Below are 22,672 nucleotides of genomic sequence, written 5' to 3' on the forward strand. Positions count from 1 at the left end.
GGTTGCCTATATGTATATACATATATTGCAGTAATAGGAACAGGCGCGTAAATAATCCACTTATCGTATCCGGTGTCGCGTCTGTTGTGGTGTTCGGTTTCGCTAAGTATCGCTAAGACGGTTAATTTGCAAATCTTTTCAAAACTCCGAAACCCGAGGCGAAAGTCACGCCGTTATAAATGCAGCGGATTGTAGGTATACCTCATTCCTTACAAACATTTCATCCAGATTTTATATAATAAACAATACCGTAGGTCAGAATCGATTCGCGATTAGTTTTTTTTTCTCACAAAACGAGTATTTTGAAGAAAAATATGATCGTTTGTTCACCTAATTTCTTATCATGTAAAATGAATTGAAAAAAAAAAAAAAAAATTGCAAACGAAGAATGTTAAACGATTTCGTCCAATGAGTTGCAAAAAATCTAGTTATATTACGTTCACGTGTTTCTTTTTTATCGAAAAGAAAAAATTAAAAAAAAAAAAAATAAATAAACTTCGTTCGTTTCGTGATATTTTTTAATCACTGTATCATTCGCTTTTGTTGAATCTTCAATATTTTCATCGCATTTCGGCTGTTTATTTATTTGTTTGTTAACTTGTTTATTTTGTTGAGGCCGTTCACCGGCGAGGCGATTGAATTTGAATATCATCACGGGAATTATAATTTGCGGGCCTGACTCATTAGGGATTGGACGATTATAAGCATCCCCCGTTTCTCGCAGCTCTGAGCTCCGAGATCGGTATTTACGATCTTTCGTTCCTGGTTGATGCGCTTTGGCGTTGCGTATATCGTCGCGTCCCTCGAGGTGTAAGGTAACATCTCGTCCCGTGCCGGACCACCTTGGAGCCATCGCCGTCAAGGAGGACGATGAAGACGAGGAAGACCGAGACCAGGACGAGATCGAGCCTGCGCTACCCTACTCGGGGATTAACGGTGTTGGATTCGCGATATTGCTCGCGAATTACACTCTTGCTGCTCCTTCTTTACACCGATTTTCTTCATTCTTCATGCTCTGTCCGATACGTTCAACCTGCGAGAAATCAACCGGTAGTCTAAAAAAATATCCTAATCAAACTGGTGAAACTAGTTCAATCCACGTCGAACTTTCACCAAGTCGTTTTTTAAGTCTCAATCAAGCAGTGATATCTTTTACATATTTTCAGCCAGGTTTGTATCTTCTGTTTTGTACGGAGTTTCTTTTTCTTTTTCTTTTTTTTTCATCTTTTTTGGTGGTGAATTTTGACTATCCACTGGCGTTTATGAGCGAGTTTCGTTGGCAAATCGTACTTATATAAAATTACCAGTGAAATTACATTTCTGGGAAATATTGAGGTTTCAGTAAATGATGGAAATTTATTCTAAATCATACTGTGTCAGGAGTTTTTTTTTACGGTGTTGTAGGCAGTCTGGATTTTTCGAAAATCGATTTTTTTTTATTTAATTCTTATCACGCACGTGTATTCAAGCATGTACACAAATAATTTCATGCTGATCCGATGAGTATACTCGAAGTTACGCGTTTGAAATTGCATTTGAAACTTAGAACGCGGATTTATCAAAACTATGTTTACAGAGTCGGTGAGCAAGATTTTTCGAAAACGGCTGAACCGATCGGTCTTAAATTTTTACACAAACTTTATGAATGTATTTTTCAGTCCTTTTTTCGACCTCCCGACTGCGTATAATCCCTTAGTGAGAATTTTTTCCCCCCAAGCCTCGTAAAATCTGATACTCGTATCATTTATTTGCTAAATAATTGTCAACGATAATCACGGAGTTCGTAAACAATAACTCCCACCACTTTTACTGCTTTTACTTCCAGTTTTGTTCCTCCGTAAAATTGATTCTGTTAAATTTCGCGATCGCGGTATAACAATAAAGATAACAATAACTTTCCCCGAATGAAGAATCGAGTGAGGATAGTCGGTCCCAAGAAGCGGTTTTCCGCCGTACAGATCGATAACCACGAAGAGAGAAAGAGAGATAGGAGAGCGGGAAGAAGATAGCAAGACGAAGGGAAGTTCGGATGGAAAAATAGAGAGCGAGCGAGAGAGGGCGAAGGCGATAGAGGGTAGGAACGATTACGCGAGTGACTCAGGCGGTTTCCGGTCGGCGCCATGATGGATTTAAATACTTCCGGTCAGTGGCGCGTGCGCCTTCAAGTCGGAGAAGGTAACGGAGAGAAGTAAGAGAAGGAAAGAGCTAGGGTGGAGGGTCGTTTATTGAGGTTATTCGACCCCGAAATATACCTGATCCTCGATATTCCCGCGGTACTTTCGAATATCTGCATAATGACAGGGCTGCCAACCGACCCCCTAATGCCCTCATTTGTTTACAATAATTACATCGCATTCGCGGTTTCTAATACCGCATGTTCTGTATACGTACAGAGTTTGAGGATTTATACACTTTGGATTACTGTGGTGGCATTTTAATATTCAACTGCAATCACGACACTAGGTAGCTGAATGAGGATTAATAACTGCAAAGTTAATGAAACCTTGCAGAATTTTTCCTTACGGAGTCTGGAGGTTTAAACTGAACTCAAGGCGTCTTAAACTCTTAAGTAATATAATTTACTGAGAAACATGTGCTGATTTTTATCGAGAATTAGAAGGATCGATCACGGAAATCATTATTAGCTCGTTAGTCTCGAAAATTGAAATGTGGAAAGAGATGCTTCTCGATCCATTTTGGAGAATTAGGCTAAAGTTAGAAAATTGTTGGACAAAATGTCCTGATTTAGCAGTCTTTTGGAATTTTCCGAAATTCATTGAATCATAGTGAACCACTAGGTGCTAATATTTCGAGAACTTTACTCCTTCAAATACGTTCCAAAATTGCAAATTTCTTACTTTTGATTCAACGTTTCGTTACGTTGATGTCACCAGCTTGAACCTCATTTCAGAAACGACTATGAACGAGAATTCTTCGACAAATGGTAACGACATCTTCAAACAACAGTGACTGCAATGTTCGTTTTCCAATTGAATGGAATAAGGTAACAATTCACTTGACCAAAAACTTCTGGCAAAGAAGTTTAGGCGCTTCGTGCCATTGTCGAGTGACCAATGTTCACATGCAAAGAGAGAGTGTAGCTGGACTAGCACATAACGTGGTTGAAGCACGCGGCGCCACGTGCAAGCCTCGCTAGGTGAAAGCCACTGGGAGGGTGTCGGTCAGAGCGTGGAAATATATGGGGCCAATGACAGGGGTCGAACGGTTTTCGTGTTTTTATGGGCTGACGAAATCCATAAATCCCTTGACTTGTATTACGGATAAGTATAAGGGAGGTTCGGGATCAAAGAGGACGGAGAAAGAAGACTCCTCGCCAGTGGGAGGAGGAAGAGCTGGCCTGATTCCTATTGAAATTAATGACACATCGACCAACCTATAGACGCTCTCTTTTTCCGACACGTGACGTTGCCTCGACTTTGATTAGTCACCGCCCGCACCTTGGCAGGCACCTTTTTTCCATAAGGATTTTTACACGGAAGTTCGTTTCTGATGACCGCAACCTCGGATCGATGGTTCGTCGTTCGGATTTCGTGCCAACTTCTATTCTGATTGTCTAGGACCTCCAAAAACTAAGTTTAGTCGAAAATTTGTAACGTTGTGTATGCAACGATGCGTTATTAGAGAAAATCGCGACATCACAACCTTGGGATTGTCCGAAACTCGGTAACCAAGCAAATGATGCTACTCAGCTTTGGTCACCTCAACCAATTCGAAATAATTACGTGGTTGTGTACTAGTACATTCATTCGCAACGCTTCGTTGCTTTGACGTCACTGATTTCAAGCTGGTTAAACCAGAACCTTGAATCACCGAATAAGCGCCATCAAACTTTTGAACCCATCCTTCAGGAACATGAAGGACTTCCGAACTTTGTTGCGGTTTTGACTTCTTCGTTTCGTTTTCTTTTTTTTTGCTGAGCAACACCAGCTCCGATCGAAACATGGATTGTAATGTTCAAAAAAGTGTTTTTATCATTCATTGTATCGAAAACCTCGCGAATGGTTGCAACAACGAATCGGTGGTCGCCGGTTGGTCTCCGATCGATATTCAAGATCGTGCTTCGTGCTGTCCGGATTCGAAGAGGTGACTCGGGATCTCTTGGCTTCTTCCGACGCGCTTTTGACGAGCAGTCTCGTTTCCCCGGTTGGGGGCGGCACGCAACTGCATTTTGCATGTATCGAGCGCACCGGTAACAAACTCGGAATCTCAAGTTTCGTTGCTGTCGCTGTTGCCCCTGCATGTAACTAGACGTCAGTCACATGGCGCAAGCTGCCACCAGCACTATCACCATCACCAGCATCGTTCCTCACCCTTTCGGAGTAATTACTTTGTTTATCGTATCCAATCACTGGCGGACACTCACATTTGCATAAGTAAGGTCGCCAGCAGTTAAGCGCGTTTGTAGTTGTGAGGCTACACCATGCGGAGGATTACGTTGTACCCACCCTACACCCGGTACCAAGGAATGATGATTGTAAATCCAAAGCCTTGTCGGGATTTTTATTTCCATAGACAGGTCGATGGAAGTCTTGGGGAGGGAAATGAGGTAGCAATAAAAGGTGAAAAATAAAACGAGAATCAACCGAGAAGGGAATGAAAAAAATGGCGGCATTCTTTTCCCAGATAAGTAAAACCTTGCAAGGTATATAAAACTACCAACGTACCAACAATCGTGCAGCGGGAGAAGGGCTATTAAGCCATTTTATCATATCCTGAGGTGGAAGTAAGTGTGTAAGGTCTTTCCTCTCCCTCTGCCTTTGCTTACTCATGTTTACTCCTCGAATCTCTCTCTCTCTCTCTCTCTCTCTCTATCCCTCACTCCGTTCCTTTTTCTCGCGCTCTCTTTCTCCTCGGCTACCTATCGCGATGTATGTACCAACGCGTGGCTCATGCATATGCATGAACACAGTGAGTAGCGCCGGCGGTGATCCTCCCTCGGCACTCGGCTCTAGGGTTGAGTACAAGGTACTCTCAAGACAAGTAGATTCTGCTTGTTACGAAGGATGAAGTAGGAAAATTTTCACACCAATGTGCGTGAAATCCTGCATGTCTGTAGAGTCGTAAAATTACCATTCCTCTTCGTTCCTTACTCCACTCCTCGTTGCACGGTATAACAATCGTGCTTCATCTTCAGATATAACGACTCAACTTCCAATCGATGAGACGTTTAATCAGAGAATTACATTCGAGATAGACCAGGTGTCCTTAACAAATTTTTACAACTGTTTGGACCATCACCGTGGCTGGTGAATCACCTCCATCATCTTCCAATTACCCTGGAATCACCAACCGCAAGATTGGCTGGTACTTACTTCTGTTCTGTATCTTATGAACTGGGTAGTGTTACGATTTGGTATCGAGGAGGAAACGACTCAACTCCTTGGATTGAAAAGACTTGGTAACAATGCCTGGAAACGCGTTTCTGGCCTTACCATGGAAATTAAACGGGGGTCAAACACTCTGCGAAGACAACTACCAGGCATCGATTTACCAATAGCGACACTTTCCTTCTCCATTCTTCTCTTTCCTTCCGATCAAGAATAATTTCAAGAGCGAGTGTTTCGGTTGTGGATACATCGCAGGCATATCCTTATGGCGCTGTTCTTAAATGACAATGATAAACTCGAACGGCTGGGCTAGTCATCGTTTCTCGTTGGAATACAGAAACGCAGCTGCCGGTTAGGATGCCATTTGCACCGATTGACACCGATCCTTCGCTCGTTAACGATTCAGCCATCGTTCCAGGTGCGGCATCGGTTTAAGGTATCCATCCGTCTACACATGCTTCGAACATCATCGCACGTGCGTTATATTCATACACGAGGAATACGTGAATCATCACCGTATAACGAAGAATAAAGTGCGCTTTATCATCCTAATTACTCTTTTTTCGTTGTACAGACTTTTCCGAATGGTTTCAACCGTCGTCAGCGCGTTAACTTCGAATCGTTCTCTATGATCATTGTCAAACGTCACATTAATTTGCCTTGAAGTTACTTGTCTATACATCAATATCCAAGAAAAAAAAAGGAATAATTTGATATTGTATCTAGAAAAAAAGTTAATCAAAAAAAAAAAAAATACTTGATCAAAATTAGAAAAATCATCACAACAGGGAATTACGAACTACTCATGCAGCAGGGATATTATTTGATGTAGACACTGGGTATAGGTTTCACCCCTTAATTGTTACAACTTCGGGCTGCAGGGCGCGGTGAGATACTCCAGGTGGAGGAGGCGGTGACCCTGACCCGCTAGCTGATTTACTGCTAATCATTTTACACGGTTATCGCGCCGCCTCGTTACCCACGAATCACCGCGTTTGTCTGCGTGATGAGTTGGTATTTTTTTGTCCCTCTCTCTTATCCTCCACAGCTTTCAATTTGCAATTTTCTTGCGTTCGATAATTACGAGTTAAGGTGTTCGACGTGGAGATCGAGGAAAATTTTGCGTGAGCTTTACAAATACTGTACATACTGTACTTTTACAGGAATCGTTCTTTATATTCTTTTTTTTTTTTACTTTTGTCATCTTGTTTCGTCGACCGCGAATATTTTCACACTCGCGGTGTTTGATAAATTAAAAATTAGGAAAGAAACGAATCGTCGTTGAAATTTCGAATCGATTTGACCGCCTTAACGGCCTTGCGTTACGATACGCTGGATAAAGGGAGCTAAAAAACAGGGTTTTTCTCCGCCTCGTTTCCTTCTCGTTTTTACTACCTTTATTTTTTCTTCTTTTCACCACTCTTTTTCGTCATCTCGTGTTTACCGGGCCGGCTTGATTTCGGCTGGTCAACCTTATACTGTCGACCACTTCACCAAGCGGTCGTCTCACCGATGGCGTCAGATTCCACACTTTGGTCGTGATCGACGATTTCTCAACGCTGTCCCCCCTCTTCCTTCTCTCGCTATCCCCAATCGATATTCGACACTTCGTTGTTGCTCTTATTTCACCGATTTTAGCACAGCTTCTGTTGCCAATTCGATAATTTCAACTACAATGACAGTTACTTTCCTTTTAATTAACGTCTATCTATTTAATATCTATCTATTTATCATTCTAAAAGAAAAGAGTTGTCGTCCCTTCCATTTCACCGATTTTTTTTTAATACTTCTGCTACCGATTCGATAATTATAACAAGAACGAGAGTTTTTTTTTTTTTTTTTATTCACGAACGTCTATCTATTTTACATCTATCTATTCATCATTCCACCGGAACACGTATGAAAAATTTTTCATCCGCTTCGACGACTTTAAAAACTTTCTTCACAATCATTCGAGATCAAACTGTGTTAATTTCATTGAACAATACATAAATCCCGCGAGTGTCCGAACCTGCTACGAACGGAATCAACAAGTCTGGATCTTCGGTCATAAGTTGAGGTGCCTGAACGGGAATCTGGTATTGCGCAATTCGCCGGGTGCATGAAATTTTCATTGTCCATGGTGGTTCGTTTTGGCAAAGAGCCGTCGTACCCGAATGCAACGAGTCGGTGCCGGGTTTTCGTGGTCACCGCATGAAAGGTGAGATATCTCGTGATATCCATCTCATGCACTGCATACCTCCATGTACCCGACTGACGACTGCCGAGTTACACGCGAGAAGCGTCGACGCGGTTACTCAAAATCTTGGAATATACCTCCTCGCTGCGTACATGTCATCATTACGTGTATGTATACATGTATATATAGACATATATGTATACGCATATATATGTATGTGTATATAAGTACGAGGCCGTCATGTACCTGCACCTGCTTTCGTACATATGCCGACACTCGAGACAAGAGTCTCGATCTCATCCCTTCCTTTCCCATATTCCATTTTTATTTTTAGTTGTATTATTATTATAATTTGTTTTTTTTTCAATTTTTTACTCTGTTTCTTTATTTTTTTTTTTTTTTATTTTTTTTTTTTTCTACCGCTTTCTCACAAGTCTCGCATACTTTTTTTTCACCCACCGGCATCGCGTCTCTGTGACTTTTTGTTTTTTTTTTTAGTCGAGGGTTAAATCATTATGGAAAAAGGGGCAACGGATAACTTGGACGATCTTTCGATGATTAACAAGTCTGAGATTTGTAGTTTATGTGAAATTGATGTCGCGCAGGTACTATTTGAAGTCTTTAACCATGATTGAAAAACTACGATCGTGGGTACAAGATTAAAACGGAGTTTGGTAACTGTGACTTAATGTCCTGGTACCTACGTGTTACTTTTCTATCTTCAATTATACGATCGCTCGTAATGTGTTTTCTTGTATTTATTTGACGCTGGTGCTTCGATAAATAGACGCTGAGACTTTGTTCTACCAAATGAATAGAAAAAAAAAAAAAAAACAAATCAATAAACGTATTTGGTAAATTAAAGAAACAGATCTTAACGTTACAAAAACTGGAGAATGTAACACATACAACTACAATCACACTAAATAGTTACTTGTAATTGTTATTTTATATCGATATCCATGTTACTAGAATCTTCTAGTACCTAACCGTAACAAATAAGATCTTCCTAAGCTGCGAACAGGTTAAAAAGTTACGACAATACCGCAAATTCTTTTAAATCTTGAGTCTTGTAATATTTAGCTTTGCAATACCGTAAATGTGGAAAGAAAACGGAGCGACAGAGAGAGAGAGAGAGACAGATGAATAGATGGATCAGTGGGTAATGTACCAACGGGTATAAAGGGTGAGAAGAGTAACGTAGGAAGTACAGTAACTTGGAATGAAATAAAATAAAAATGAAATAAAATAAAGTAAAAGATAGAGAGAGAAGGAAAGGGAGAAAAAAGTAAAAAGTACGGGGAGGGGGTAAAAAGTAAACGACCCGAGGGCTCATCTGCTCGCCTCTCGTGAGATTAATTCCCGTTATTTGTCACGAGGATCTGCTGCACTCCGGGCGGGAGACATTAGCGGTGGCTTGTTGCACTCGCGTATCAACTATCATCATACTTTAACTTGATATCCACCATTTGCTTCCTCGTGATACGCCTCGTAAATCGATACGGCGTTTCGCCGTTTTCACTTACGATGTTGGTGTATACGCATGTGTGTGTATGTATGTATATATATGTATGTATATATATGTATATACATACGTGTACGTAACACGTGTGTATTTATATGTGCACGCTTTACCTGGCTGCTTGCCTGACTACCTGCTGCACCAGCTACCGTCAACCTCCGGCAACCTGCTGCCGAGGCTAACGTCAACTCGGTATAAATCGGGTCCCGTATATTTTTTGCTCTCAGACCCATGTCACCTCGTTCCTGTGCACGTATATCGTTATATATGCGTAATTCACACGCACTTGCGTTTCTGAAGTTTGCCAATTTATATCCACGTTATGAATCTTGGTCATAGGTATTCCATGTACCGGGACAATCTTTTGACAGTTGAAAATCGACCGCGCATGCGCGAGTTTTATCGGCTCTTCGCGCAGGCTGGCCAACCCGAGTTTTCAGCCGTCAAACTGTTTCTGACGGCGATGTAGTCGATACGAATTTTCGAGGTTAGAATCTCGAATAATTGAGGTAGCGACTCGGAAAGGTTTGGGAGGCAATTGTTGTCGTGTCGGAAAGTTGATTCTTCGAAGAACGCTCGGAATTCAATGCTTACGCTCTTTGAAAATTCAAAAGTACACATTTTGCGTACGTTGGCCCGCCTGCGTCGCAGATAAGAATATCGCTGCGGGAAAATTTCGCCGACCAATGAGATTTAAGTACTTGGCGCATGCGCGGTTTATTTACAAGTTTCAAGAGATTGTTCCGGTATAACACGATTTAATTGAAAATAGTTCGAAAAACAATTTCTTTCATCAGCTTGCAAGCTCTGATAATAATACAATTGATAATTAGCATTATTTAAAAGTTTATTAATCGTCATAATCAATGTCAATTCAAAGTACCTGATAGTGGTGGTCATGAATTTTTATTTCAAATCACTTGTTTTCTATTTTCCCGAATGTTGCTACCGAAGGTAAAAATAATAAGATATTTATCCGTTTGCGTACGGTTATGAAAGCGCGGAAAGTTTACACAATCTTCTTACGTATTACGCAAGAGAAAATAATATTATATTTATACGTAATCGCAAGACATGAATCTTGTTGGTGTATATAATTATCAAATGAGAATCTAGAATGAAATTATTATTCGCTTTGGAAAGTATGCTGCAGCCAGTTTTTTCACCCAAACTTGCTGAACTTCAGTTCGAATTATTTATTAATTAATCAATCGCGATTCTGAACTGTTCTTACTCAGTATTGACACTGGCTAACGAATTAAAACCAGAAAACTATTTCAGTGTATACTGAATACTGAACCGTCTCACATTTACAGTAAATTGCTATCCGAAAACCGTAAGAAACAACTTCTTCATCGTTCTCAATAAAAATTTCAAGTTTCTTCGAAAATTTCTTCTTCTTCTTCAAAAAAAAAAAAAAAAACAAATTTCCAAATTATCCGGTGTTCAAAAAACACATCGACAGAAGACGGTCCTTTTTTTTATAATTTATTTCTCGTGTTTGATTTTTTTTTTTTTTTTCCAAGAAACATCGTTTGACAGTAGAAAAACCTCAATAAAAACCAATGAATCGATTTCAACCGAACGAAGGGATCCGAACAAAACATTTTTCATTCGCCTCTATCAGCTGACCAACAGATTCGGTAAATTCGAACATTATTTTTTACTTTCGTACATGAAATACTGTAAAAAATATACCGCGTCGATAACGGTGAAAATAATTCATTATTAATACCGTGTTGTAAAAGTGGTCGAAGGGGGAGGGGGTGAGGGGGTGAGGGGGTGGGGAGGGAGGTGCGCCTGCAGGGAGGAATGAGTCGCCAGGCATACGCAGAGCCGCACACGGGGCAACGTAATATCTAATTTACCGATCGAGGAGATTGACCCGAAACTCGGGGTCTCCACGGCTCGTGAGCATCATCTGCGGGGGTCGAAATCCCCCCCGCCCCCCTCTTCCACCACGCCCCCGTCCCCCTCCGGACCTTCGGCCCTTCAGCCCTTCAGCCAGCTCGTGGTCAGCGCAGAAGGGAGGGCCAGGTGGCTGAGAGGGCGACTACCGTCGTTCCTCTCCCTCTCCTTCTTCCTCTTCCTCCCTTACACTCCCCCCCACCCCACCCCCTCTCGCTCATTCTCTATTTCTCCGACAACGCGATGATGTGATCGTGCCATATGCCGCCGGCGCCCTTTTCTCTCCCTCTCTCTCTCTCATTTTATTTCCCGCGACGTCGGCGTCGGCGGTGAAATTCCGGCCCTATACCCTACAGACCAGGTATGTATATATGTATATATATATGTGCCTAGGTATAATGTATAATCGTCGGACGTTGTCCGCGCCCCCGAAACGCCGCAGAGATAGACGCGGGAGGTAAAGGCCCTCCTTCTCCTTCTGCCTAATTAATTCTCGGCCCTTTGTTCCAACGGAAATTCACCCCGAAACTGTTTCTGCCTGTTGCCCTTGTATACTCGTAAAGTTTTATCTCTCGGCCACGTTTGCCATGCATCGGTGTAATCGATGTGCTGTATTGCATGGATTCGATAAGTTTCCAACTTCTCGTTTGTACGTTTTCAGGGTGAGAAGGATGGTTGTCGCAAGCACCACGATAGTCAAGAGTTGAGTTTTCCATACATCTACACGTTTTTTATGCCCAGAGAATCACCTCCGATCATTTTCGATGACGATATCTCGAGAACGAGTTGCCGGATTTCAATGATTTTCATCTCAATCAACCCGGCTTTTCCAAACTTAGAAATGGTTAAATTTTTGCTTCGATCGGTTGGCCGCTTTTTTAGTTATTCAGATTTGGATGAAAATTGGTACCTACTCGTCGGTTTGTTGAACGGCTGATAAAGAATCTGAGATCAAATTGCGATATCCAAAACGGCGGTTCAATTTGGTGAAAAAAACAATCTACAATTGTTTCGATTCTGGTAGAAATTGGTAGGAGGAAATTTTTTCGGTCACCGATGACGGATTACAAAATTGTAAAAAATTATGTAAAATGACGTGGGTATAGTTTTATGCAATTTTGTCGGGTCAAGTTCTAATTATAATTTCACACAAACTTAGCGTACAGAAACCTCTTTTTCTCCTGGTATTCAATAGTATAGGTACGAATTCGACGGCATCGTTGAAAATTTTTACAAAATATCGTACTGTACAAATTCCATAAATTATTTTACTTTCACAATACAATATTGAACGCCTAAGCTTGCTCAAGTATTTAAACACGGAGAATAAGAAAAAAAAGAAATGTAGCCTGAAACGTTATAAGTCGAAAAAAATGCACTCGCTATAAATTTTCACGAAAATTATGTTCATTTTCTTTCTCCCTCTCTTGTCCGCATATTTGTCCATCTATACAGATGCACTCAATATATCTACGCATCGTGGCTCGGGGGGTTCGGGGAACCCTCGGGAAACCCTCGGGTATCCTGGAAGGCACCCCGTGAAGCATAACCGAGGGCTGAAAGCGATACGTTTGTATTTGCCATTGGCCGGATGTGTCTTACCATTATTGCCGGTTAATCGGTCGCGTTATTTCGGTCTATTCAATCCTCGAGACTTTTGACCTTGCTCGTTTCGCTTGTCAATGTTCAATTTTGTTCGGTTTTTATCCTCATTCGGAAATTAACACGCGATTTCTCCAATCCACGTTATTAAAAGCCCCAAATTAACCCCGGAATGATACACCGAAGTGAGTTTGTACCCCACGGTGATTTCAAATCTCCCGCCAAAACAGGTATTCTTAGAATCAAGCCGGAAATCGAAAAATTTTTCACACACTTTTTGGAATTATCAAAAATTTTCAAATGGTACCAAAACGAAGAAAATGTTTTATTCAAAAATCTCCCCGTTTGTTGCAATGACGATACATTTGTGTCTCGGTGTATAGTTGGGTGGTAAAAAAGGAAGATATATATACCATTCCAGGGTTAACTGTCGTCTTAAGGCACAATGCCAGGCGAATTGCTCCCAATTTCATAATCCTCTCAAATTCTCTGTCGAATTATGCTCATCGACTTTTTCCCTCTAGCAGGTGTTCGTCACTTTCCTTTATTTCCATTTCAATTGTAATTTCGCAGACTTTCTTTTCATCTAGTTTAGAAAATGATTTATTGTTTGTTGCTAAAAGTTGGGTGAAAAAATTCACAAAGCGAAAGTCAATTAACGTTGAACTTGTGTGGAGTAAATAGGTTGAAAAGTGTAAATATTTCGAGAATTAAGTTTTTGTTTCGTTTCAGGGAAAGATAAGGGTCGTATTCTGTACGACCGTCTGCCCAAATACTGTGAGGGGCTGGTTTGAGCGGTCGAGACAATAGTGATTATCCATCGATCAAACATCAATTAAACCAAGCCTTATTATACGCTATTTGTGCATACGTACGATACGCGTATATACTAATACTCATGTAAATATTTACTGTTATACATATTAACATGCTTCAGTTGAACATCAGTAGTTTATCGGAAGAAGGATATTTCATTCCGTAGAAGGTCACCGATTTTTATCGTCCGTTGCGAAACTTTTCGTTTTCCTCGAAACAGCGAACGTGTCGCGAATTGTAATTTCGATCAGCGAGAGAAATTTTTTTTTTTCCCCATTTCGAGCCAAAATTTTGCGAGTAACGAAAAGAGAGGATGAGAGAGAGAGAGAGAGAGAAAAACAAACAAATTCTCCATTTTGATAATAACATACGGATTACTTGTGCAATTATTACCTACAGGGAAAAAGTTTCAGAATCAACGGAATTACATTGCACATTTCGCGTTGCGTAATAATTTTTATTTCATTTCACATTTTTTTCGAAATACCAATTAACCAACGCGTACAACGTATATACGTCGATTAAATGCAAGAGAAGAAAAGAAAAAAAAAAGAAAATATGCACAAATTGCATGCTGACAGAGAATAACCGTGCGATAAAAATATCATTCCCCTCGGTATGAAGTATTATTTGCAATATCAATAACTTTGTACAGGCAATAATTACGAAGTGTATAATAAGAAATTTTTTATAATAATGTCAAACATTAACACGTCTCAATCGTAACGACGAACAGAAGAACCAGACGGTACTCGGTAGAATTAAATTAAAGGGGATATTAATTCGTATTAAACTTTTTTCTCGGTACTTGTAATTTATACAACATTTTTATATATTACAACAATATCAAGAGGGAGAAATCGAATATACGTATATAGTGCGATATATGCGTAATGTTGCAACGCAACATATGTATATATGTATATATTAATTATATGCGTGCATGTAATGTGTATATATGTATGTATTTAACCCCGCGCGGTGTCTCGCGGAGTTAACTAATGACGTCATCAGTCACCTGGTGACTCTCCCCGAGGCAACTCGACGTTCGAAGAACAACCCCGTCGACTCTGTTACGGTGAGAACGCTTACAATTCGTTCCGCAGCGAGGGAATGGAGCGGAATTATTCACGCGATGAATCGGAGCACCGCGACTCGACATTTCCTATTTTTATTTCCCTCCTTTCCTCAACTTTCTCGTCCGTATAACACTGCCGCGACCGACTCGCTTCTTCATTTTTTAAAACCCAATTCTTTGACAAATATTACACTTAGAAGAATGAAAAGTAAGTGAAAAAGCTGAGTAATTCGTGTGATGTGAGAATTTGAATTTTATCTTATATTTTTTCTTTGAACGATATCGATAAAGAACGAATCATAGGTAAGAAAAATTAGGGAAGCATGTACAAATTTTGGTAATTTATCACTCTTAAATCAATCATTATACGCGATCGGGGTTTGTTTTGTTAAAGAAATAAGTTGATCGAACTTCGTTTCGATATTTTTATCATCGGAATCAATTATTTGGAAGTATCGTTGTCGGCAATGACGTTGTTAATATCGTTCGGTGACATGTTTTTCTTTGCGGTACCGTCGATATTTCAAAAACGTTTCAAAACGATTTAGATATTTCAAACTTGGAGACTCCTTGTTATTTCACCCCACTTCTTCTTCGATCAATGAATTTTTTTCTCGGTCGAATCAAAGCGTCGTAAATTTTCGAAATTGATTAATTGAAATCAACTTCCAACAGTCGATCGTTATCCAATGAAAAGTGAGCGGGAAAAATAGGTTTTCACTACACGTTTTATCATCGTGGAAAGGAAAAAATCTGTCGGTTGGTCCGACAAACTTCCGAAACGATTTCGAAAACAACCGAGTGAAAAATCTGAAAATGATAAAACTTGGCAGCTGAATGAAAAATATTTGAAAGAAGAATCGGAACGAAAGAGAAATTTCTGTAAGAAAAAAAAAAAAAAAAAAAATAGAAGATAATACTTTCTCCAAATCTCAAGTAAACCGTACGATCCGATTTTGAGATATCGTGAACGCTGCAAAATTTTTTATCGATCTAAACGGCCGACGTTTATAGTCAATAACACTGCAATGTTTCTCATCAATTGATTATATTAAAAAAAAAAAAAAGAAAAAATCTCTCGAGTGGGTCAGAAGTGGCAAGAAAGGTTGTTCCGGAGCACGTCTCACTCAGCTGATCGCGTCTTTATCGGTGCATGGTGTGTGTATGGTGGCGTGCAGCGGACCAAAGACCCGTGCGAAGCCTTATGGCAGGCTTTGAAGTTGTCCTGCGTGAGCGAAAACCGACTCACGCAACCTCACACCCCCGCACTAACCGATTTCTGTGTCTTCCCGCTTAAAATGCGGATCTCGGCTTCGAGCTGCCCCGAGCACAATTGCTATAGAGGGGTGAGAAATTGTTCGTCCATATTATTTATCGCAAAAAGCAGCAGAAAACTACGGAGTGGGAGAAAATAAACGCCTTTCATTGTTTTTCACGATTTATACGATCGCTGTGATAAGATCTGGAGTTTTTCTTGTCGCTTATTTTCACCCTCTTAATCATCCGCTAATTACAAACTCTCCGCAATGATGTTACCCTACAGATGCTGAATTGCAGAAATGATATTCATCGTCTCGGTGCATCGGGCTTGTGTATCGCTGTTGGTGTACTCGCTGCGAAAAACAAGAAAAATTTATGCAAAGTGCTACTTGTCACCCGGCAATTCCTCGAATAACCCCTTTTCCATCCCCTCGATACAAGCCGTATTATTCACGCGCGCAAAATATTGTGTTCCATTTCAGTGTCCAGACGAGATATCGTTGGTGTTGCCGTATCGATTTTCAAACGGTACAGATTTTATTCACTCTACGGTTTTACGAAAAAGAAATTCAATCACTGAACTATCGACTAACATCAGCGAAATAAAATTGCGCAAACAGATGCGGAACAGAGGGAATATTTAGTTCATTTTGTCTACTGAAATCGGTAAGAAATCGCGTCCTGTTCACTGGATTATTCAAAGATGATTGTAAGATTTTCCAATAATCTTCAGTCAGAATCGCAATTGCAAAATTCCCGCGTCTCTGTTTCACTCGCAACGGCGCGTGGGCGTCCTGCCGATTTTTTGCGATCGGTGATCTGCGGCGGATGATAAAGAGCCGAGCTATTTGGGTCGATCGTCGGTATTCTCGGATCTCTGCGGTAGTTGGGATTGTGCTCAATTCGCGCTTACAGATTGCGGCAATTATAAATACACGGGATTGAATCTAGTCCGTCAGTCAGCTGCGAGTTTATATAATACAGAGAGATCGGCAGATCGATCCCGCCCACTGCATAAAACAAATTGCGAAATAAATCGGTTGCGAAATTATCCCGGCTTCGTTCAACTCGCTAATCGCCCGAGACAAAGGGCTGCTTGGCTATTCAATCCGGTCTGTTTCACCGATTTCCGCAGATCCAAGATCTTTAGAAACTCTTCACTTATTATTTTTCGAACCGGTATTGATCCGCAGTTTTCACTCGAGACTAGCTGCTCAAACGCCACTTCGTGAACTTATAGATTGTTTGATAAATTGCTGGAAAAAATTTATCGCTTAACCGATTTTTCAGCGTGATCTGATTCACCGATTTCGGTAGAACTGCGATCTGTAGAAACTTTTCTTATCGACCGAGTGTCTAATCCGAAACTGTACAAGCTCTGTTTCACGAATTTAGATACTTTGATAAATTGTTGGTGAAAATTTATCGCTGAAACATGATGTATTTTTCTTTCTGTTGTACTTGTATTGTGTGGGTACGTGTAAATACAGGCGATAAGGAATTGATATTTGTCAAGTGGAGTGTATTTTTTTCTTTTTAATTTTTTCACGTCCAAGCGATTCATTAATTCCGCAAAATCGCAGGTAGCCGGTCACCCGTGCAATTACAGTAGGTACAACACACCCGGATTGTGGAGGGTGGCTTATATTTATATGCATAGAAATCTGATATATGTATGATGTGCCAACCTCGTGCCGTACTTTTTTATCGGTCTAATATGCATATATTCAACCAGCAGCAAAGGTCCACTTAGACAAATTAAGTACACGTTATTAGACGCAGTTAATGCAGCACGAGCCGAGGTGGGATAACGGATATAATTCTTATCGCCCTTGTACGGAGAGTATAAAACAAGAAACGTAAAAATGTTATCGTGGATAAAAAAGTGAAACAGGAATCCGCCGAGTTCGGCAACTCAGGCCTGCAATTTTTGAATTTTTCAATATGTCTGCAAAATCGACGAACTGATTATTCTTGTAAAAGTTCATACGGTGTGAAAAAATATTCAAGTGATTATTATACGGATAGGAATTGATTGAACAATGTATTTAAGTGTTGTTTAAAAATTGAATATTTCATTCTTTTTTCTATCTCTTAATTTTTTGTGAGAAAGTCGTGATTTCTGCGCAGAGCTGGGAGCGAAAAAATAACAGTCCGTGTCGCATGTGGGTAGCATAAATGAGATAAAGCTGATTGCACAAGCCCGTGCAGTAAAATACGAAACGTGCCAATTACGGCGTATATACCTCAAACGGGTAATAAGGTAGGGCCTTGAGTAAGAAGGGTTCCTTTTTAATTAAGATAATTGCTCCCGTAGAAGCGATTATACCGCCAAACTTGGTCGATAATCATTCGTATTTCATTGATCAGAAACTGTTGTTATAACACGAAGTTTTCAAGGCTTCCGAATCATCGAGGGAGACATTTTCTTCCTCGATTTATCGATGACGGAACGATCGGATTACGTTTTGAATTCGAAACGCACGGCTGCTGCATCGTGCGGTAAATATTTTTCCATCGAAAATTTGAAGAACAAGAAAACACACTTCACGATGTCGTTGTGGCACAAATAACGAGGGGATCGTATATTTTTTAATGGCGAAAACTATCCGCCTGATTTGCATTTAATCGGTTCCCGCTGGACGATATTACCGGTATAACCACTTGATAAATATCGCTCATTAACGATACTATTAAGAAAAAAACGTGCAATTAGTTCACCCGCTGCACCCTGCACATTATTACTCATACCACATGTAAGTATATTATGTACGTCATACGCCATGGTTAACGATTTTCTGGTTGAAGGTTTTTCACCTTTTTGATTTTTCAAAAATTATCGACACGATATGAGAATGATTTTATGGCGAAACTTGGATAATTTGATAACGATAACGAGCCTAGGAATCGTCATTTCGGTGCAGTGGTCAGGTGCACTTCCGGTTCGCGAGCAACCCTGTGAGTGACGTATTCAATTTATTAATTTAATCAGGTGAAGCAGCTGCAGAACGAAATGAATAATGGCGATAGATAGATTACGGTCGAGCGGCATGAGCAGGGGCTCCGGCTCATAATACATACTTAAAGATATAGAGATATAATATGCAGGAGCCGAGTGTGTTGCTTGTATCGTAGGAACGTGTGCTGTAGACATTAAACGAGAACGGTGGATCCGAACCCCGCTGCTCGACGTTGGATTGCGCAACTCGAATATCATCCACGTCCTAATTGAGACGCTCTGACGATGAGGATCGAAAATTAACCAAACGATTTTTATAATTTTATCTAAATCGGTTATCGCCCAACCGATCGGGATCAGCCGAGTCTCTCATGTCGAATCGATTTATCCCCCCCAGTTGGAAATGAACCTTGGACGGTATAAAACTAGTCGCAGACCATTTTTCCGATCAACCGATACCTGCAACGTTTTTTTTTTTTTTTTTCTCTCTCTTTCAAAGATAGTAAACGAGATAAGGAAAATTTGGTCTCTCTTTCGACTTCGGTTCTTCGAAAATTTCCTTAGACGCGGTGACGAGAGTTCGGGGCAAAAAGCTCCGGGTCACGTGCACCTACCGTGATGAATTTCAGGTCCATGGTTACCATAACCAAGTTGAGGAAGAAGATGAAACGAAGATACGCGGGGCTGCGGTTTAGTTTCCCAGTCAATCTCGGCCGGTCCCGCAGTGTGTGAATTCATTAGTCGACGAGTTGCGCGGGCTTTCGATTAAAACATCGGAAGAGTGACGAATTGTCTAATGAGGATTTGATGCGCATGCGCGGTAGGTAATTAGTCCGCCCGTCGTTATTAATGGTCCGACCGGGACCGCGACGGTCCTCTTTGCCCGGGAATTTCATCCCGCTCCGGGAGTCTAGGCCCGAGTCTAGTCCATGAGGCCTGGACCATTAGACCAACGTCCTCATCTCCTTCGTCTCTCCCTCGCTTCCCCTCCGTTCCTGCGACCGGGACAGATTACACCCGCACCATTTACTGCCTAATGGTACGCGCCCGATAACCTTTTCCGCAATTCTTCCGCTGCAGCTTGGATTTGACAATAACTTAAACCCAGACTTGCCGTTGTATCGATACTTGAAGTCGGGCTAGAGAAGCTCATCTTAAATGGATTCGAGTCACTTGCTCAGTGTGCACCTGGATTGTTTTAACCGAAAAAAATTCCAATAATGTACCAGTGCTAATTGAGTCATAATCTTTTCATGTCTCCCCGTCAAATACCTTTCGCAGTTTTAATCACTCTTCGAATCTTACAGTATCGGCAGCAGATGAGTTTTGAATATCGGATTTGCCAACAACTTCAATCCAGACTTGAAGTCGGTCTAAAGAGTTTTTCGTTAAACCAATTGAAGTCACTTGCTCAGTGAGTACTTAAATTTTTTTGGTTAAAAAGAGGTTCAATAATGTACCAATGCAAATCCAGTCAAATAGCTGTCCAAGTTTTACTCGCTCTTCGAATCTTACACTATTGGCAGCATCAACTTGTGTACACGATCAAACCTGATCTATTAGACCAGTTGAGGTGTACGTAATCCACTGATGCTGAATACGAAGGAAAGTCATTCTCGTGACGATTGTAGTTTGATACATCCGTGAGACGGAAATCGCGAGGTGGTGAGGAACAAGAACAAGAAAAAATCAAGATAAAAAAAGTAAAAAAAAAATACCATCAGCTTGTGGGATTGCACAGATGTCGGCGCACGAGAGACTTCAAAGTGCCGTGACCTCGCGGTGAACCGGATAGGATCTTTTGTCGTCCTGGGATCGGTACCGCACACACCAGTGTCTTTCTACGTCTCAGGCGCATTGTTCGATCTGCAGATCCCTCTCTTATTCCATGGTGAGGCGAGAAAAACCACCCGAAGGAGACAAAGAAGAGCGAGAAAGAGGAGCAAGAAGAAGCAGCAGCAGCAGCAGCAGCAGAAACGGTGCCAATAATAAGACTAAGTGGCGTCGCTCGGTTAATTGCGGGGAGTTGCGCACCTTGGTTCGAAGATCGAGTGTGTGGGACGCGCTAAGCGCTACCCGAGATCTCTTATCATCCGGGACCCGGGTGCTCGCGACGGTGTGCGCCGATTTCCCACCTACTACCGAGCCGACGGCACCGTTCCCAGATCCCGTCTCGCGACGTCCACCACCTCCACCTCCTTCTCTTCCTTCTTCTTCTTCTTCTTCTTCTTCTTCTTCTTCTTCGACTTCTGCTTCTGCTCCTCGGCGAAAAATTACCCCGACGTTGCGTCCCCTGGTTTTAACGGGAAGAGCGAGAAAGGAGGCTAATTAATTCAACCACAAGATCCTGGAGGAACTGCAGTGCAGCAAGTTGACCATCGGAACTTTGAAAAGAATGGAAACCGACCCAACGGACTGTTAAACACATTCCTAGATCTGGTTCTGGAGTCACATTTTCTCACCGTACCAACTTGTGTTACTATAGTGTCAATATCTTTCTGCTCCGCTGCGAGAAACCCTCCTGCAATAATCTGTTCGGAGATCTTATTACTAGACCGATGGTCTCAAGACACTGTGTATGGTTTCGAGTGAATTGTAATTCATTGTCAGTGGCACGGTCAGTCACTTCCGTGTTTTCGGTGGTTCCGATTTTACACCAGCGGAGCGGAGCAAGCTCTGCGATTTCGCCGATTTCGGATCGACGGAGGGCTGCGCAGGGAGAGACGAACTACTTAGCGATGTTCTTAAAAGCGGCACCGAGAGATTGCGTCCGAAGATATCCACGGGGGGCTGGCCGCTAGTGTATGCAAGTCGTTCCGATCAGGCCGAGGGTTACACGGCGAGGAACTGCATGGTGTTAGGTGTTCCCTGGAGTTGCGATCGCGGGCTGGAAGTTGCCTGCAGGGTGAGAGTCGAGAGGAGAGAAGCAGAAGAAGAAGAAGAAGAAGAAGAAGAAGCGTGCAAGGACCGGCGTATAATCGAGGATCTGGCAATATATCACCCGGGTACGAGAGAGCCGGCAGTCGGGCTGACCGGGTGGACGTCCTGCAGGCCGGCGAGTAAGCGAACAGTGCGGGTGATCGAAGGAGGGAAGGAAGCTGGAGGCCGCGACGATTCGACGGTGCGCCTGCACGCCGAGAAATACGGTAGCGCCCCGTACTGCTGCAGCATTGTTCACACCGTTTTAATAGCTATTCATTGTCAGCATCCCGGGATCTTTTTGGTCGCCAACCGAGTGTCGCCCGATCCTCTGATACCCGGGACCTGCATCCTTCGACTCGAGCACCAGCCACCCGCTTCCTCCGATCAGCTTCGTTACCCATAATGCTCCGATTGAGCTGGGATTGCCGTCTTGCTGGGATAAGATTCCTAAGAATCCTTGGAACAGAGTTCAGGAAAACATGTCCGAATCGTACGGATGTATACTTGTACGCTCTGATGGACCTGAAGTTGCGATCAATCAAGGTTGATTCAAGTCTTGAATAGACAGACATACACGAACACAGAGGTTAGGGAAAACCTCTGGATGGTCTTCATGCTGACTGATGATGGACCTTAAGTTGTGATCGATCAAGTTTGACGGAAGACACGAACAGTCACCGATAGTGTCCAATAATGTATAAATAGGTCATTGGAGGAAGTTGAATGTTCCAAGCTGACCAGGTTTTAAAGATCCTTCAAGAACTAGGGATCGAAACTCAGCACCAGTGATAATTTTGGGTTTCGATCGTATCATCGGGTATAAGTATCTCTCCGAGAGCGAATGGGATGTATTTGCAAGGCCGAGTTTCATCGCCGATTATTATTTCTAACCGCGCGTGGGGTGAATTAAGCGGAATGAAAGGATGCGGGAGAGGATTATCGAAGAAGAAGGGGCAGGTTGGCAGGAGTTCGACAAGAATGGCAAGGGGCGTTGCACACGGCACCCGCTGGAGCAGCTTTTCTCGCAGTTCTTCTCTATGCCAGCCACGGTATTCCCGCCTTATCCCCTCGAACCCCC

General features: G+C 41.9%; 1 protein-coding gene across 8 annotated transcripts in view; it reads right to left on the reverse strand.

The window, feature by feature from the left end:
* The window catches only part of LOC124183965 (neuronal PAS domain-containing protein 1-like), a 128,798-nt gene that overhangs the window by 37,801 nt on the left and 68,325 nt on the right, over positions 1 to 22,672 (reverse strand). The gene's annotated exons all lie outside the window — the stretch shown is intronic.

Source organism: Neodiprion fabricii, chromosome 5 (genome assembly GCF_021155785.1).
Source record: "Neodiprion fabricii isolate iyNeoFabr1 chromosome 5, iyNeoFabr1.1, whole genome shotgun sequence".
In the NCBI taxonomy this organism is placed as follows: domain Eukaryota; kingdom Metazoa; phylum Arthropoda; class Insecta; order Hymenoptera; family Diprionidae; genus Neodiprion; species Neodiprion fabricii.